The sequence below is a fragment of the Gobius niger genome, assembly GCF_951799975.1.
Source record: "Gobius niger genome assembly, chromosome: 12".
NCBI lineage: Eukaryota > Metazoa > Chordata > Actinopteri > Gobiiformes > Gobiidae > Gobius > Gobius niger.
In genome coordinates this window covers 19,031,941-19,034,842 of record NC_136863.1, presented here as the reverse complement: position 1 = coordinate 19,034,842, position 2,902 = coordinate 19,031,941, and positions in this window count along the sequence as shown.

Here is a 2,902-nt window from a genome sequence, read left to right as displayed (position 1 = left end):
AAAAGCTACAGTGCACCCCGACATTCTCTCCACCCTCTACCGTACGTGCACCCCAATTGAAAGCTTCTTTTTTTTTTTAAAGGTCTGGAGTGAATTTATAATGCAATCTACCCTGGATTTGAATTCGATTTTTCTATTAGCCATTCCCTGACTGAAGCAAGACATCTGCTTTAAATCTGGTCAACTACAATAGAATTATCTGGGAGTCTGGGCAGCCCACGTCTTCCTCTGCAGTCTCCCAGTCACGCGCTCTCTTGTCCTTGTGTCTATGTTGTTTTGTCCACAATAGAATGTGTACTATACATAAATCTAAAGTAATAGATAAGATTTGTCTCTAATAAATACAGGATTTACCACAAGGCAGCAATCCTATTCGACAGAATCCCTTTCCCAGAATTAAACCCAATTTAAAAATATGTACTGTATCCAATCTAGTAGTAAGATGTGTTTGTTTAGCTTTAACTGTACTGCCATTATTCCAGTTTGAGGGCAAATAGAAACACTTTTACTCCATTTTCTATTTACCTTATTCTCACAAAAAGAAAGATGTGAGTATAGGCTTTTTCCACTTGCGACTATGTCAACTTGTCAAGATGCCTACATACTGTATAACAAAAGAGACTGTGGCAATAGGTGCTGTATGATTAAACTCATGCAGTGTGAAGTGTTAACACTTCACACTGCAACTATATTTAATCAAAACAGCACTCACAGTCTAGGGAAGTGCGTCACAGAACATGTGTCTTTAAACCAAAGTCTGTTGTGAAAATTCGGTAGAATGTGTCACACAAAGTGTTAAAGGAACATTTCTGTACTGAAAGGGATTGTGGGATTGCCAGCTAACACTATTAGACGTGGGTAGAGAGGCCAAGTAAGAGTAAGCTCAAAATAATGTTCATAAAATAAAAGTAAATAGTAGTCTCCCAAAAATGATGCAAGTATAAGTAAAAGCAAAGTGTGGATTATTATTTTTAGCATACATTTTGTACAATTCTGACATATAATTGGTGTATTAAATCCATTAAAATAGTCTACAGAGTAAAGACTATGGGTAATCAAGAACCTTTGTCTACGATGGATAAAGGAACCACTCATTCACACTCTTATTCATACACCAGTGTCAGACACTGGGGGCGAGGTGGGTGAAATGTCTTGCCCAAGGACACAACAACAGTGCGTCTCTGCAGATTCGAACAGCTGCCTCTTCGGTCACAAAGAACAGTACAGATCCACTGTAGTATCCACACTACAGTCGCCCCAAATAGTAACTAATAGTGTTTTACAGTTATCGCTAAATGATGTAACTAGAAGTACATGTGATTAAGCCACTATTTTATCGCAAAAGTCACTGAAGAAAATTGCTTCCCACCGCTGACAACCTGTTGGCACAGTTTTTCTAAATGGCATGTGAAACACAAGCCACTCAGGACATCCTTTCCTTCAAGTGAGCATCTCCAATAATTTATTCATCAGTTCTTATGGTGCTTGTTGAATCACAAACATGCACATGCTCATCAGGTAGCCTACAAGCTACGCTCCTCTTCAAATCGATACATCAGGAGTGTGTTGGTGGAATTCATTACACCACATCTTCATCAAAGACTATTCTGTGACTGTTCTTTTGAAGAATAAAATGAAAATGGCGCAAAAAATTGAAAATAGTAATGCTGCTCATCTCAGCTTCATATAATAACTTCTTTCTAATTTCTTTCCGATAGTTATTTATAAAAAGGACATGACTATTGTCCACCAGAGTAGAGATAAAATAAATAATTATGAGCTTCTGACAGATGAAACTCATTGATATGATACCGAGTTCCAAATTAGAGCAGCACTTACACAGTTTTTAGTTCATTATGTACCCTGATCTATAGTGCAAGCTTTTAAATAGAGTACCAACCTGGCCATGACCAGATGTGCTGTATGTACCTCCTGCTAAGATACTGTATAATGCCATTATAAATACTCAGTAGCATTATCTAATATAAAGTGATTTCCTCAGAGGATGTCTGCGTGCAAATTAACCTGCAAATTATTACAACCGGGAGAAGAATGCAGCACAGATACAGAGCTTCTTCATGCCTTCAAAAATGAGTAGTACAAAGTAAATAGGAGATTTGACACTGGAATCTCTAGGTTTAGAAGATCATGTTTTCATATATTAACAACATCATATATGAACACAAAGAGGGTCATTATCAAGCTTTTGCTCACATGCAAAAGTGCATCAGCAGCAGATTCATTTCTGCATTTTTGGGAGATTTGGGGCAAATTCTGTATTACAGGATATTTCTGTCATGATCTGTCTTCTGTCCCCTGTTTTTAGTTTGTTTCCTGGTCTCGTCCTGTGTTTTATTTTGACGTGTGTTCTGTCCTTGTGATTTTGCTTTGCTTCCCTCGTTACCTGCCTGCCCCGCCCTGATGTGTTTCACCTGTGCCCCGTTTCCTCTTGTATTTATACCCCTGTGTTTCCCTTGTCCTTTGTCGCGTCATTGTCTTTGTCAGCCCCGGTTTTTGGTTATGTCTGGATTTTGTTATTTTTGGTTTTTGTCAGTTTCTTGTTTCTTGATTTTTGCATATATTAAATCTAGTTCTGTTGCAGTCTGCATTTTGGGTTTTCTTCGTACCACCTCAAACCATGACAGAATGACGCGACCACTTCCACACCCAGCGGACTGCCCTTTGGCAGCTGAGGACCCTGTTCCCCTCGTTCCTGCCCTGAGCCACCGCCAGACTCCTTCCTTCGTTCGAGGTGGGCCCCTTCTGTTCCTGAGCCACCGCTGGACACTGTTCTCCGTCCAGGGTGGGCTCTTCTTGTCCTGGGGCCACCATTGAACTGGAACCTCAGTCTGGGGTGGCCTCCTGTTCGTGTCCTAGGTCCACTGCGGGACATTGTTCTTCG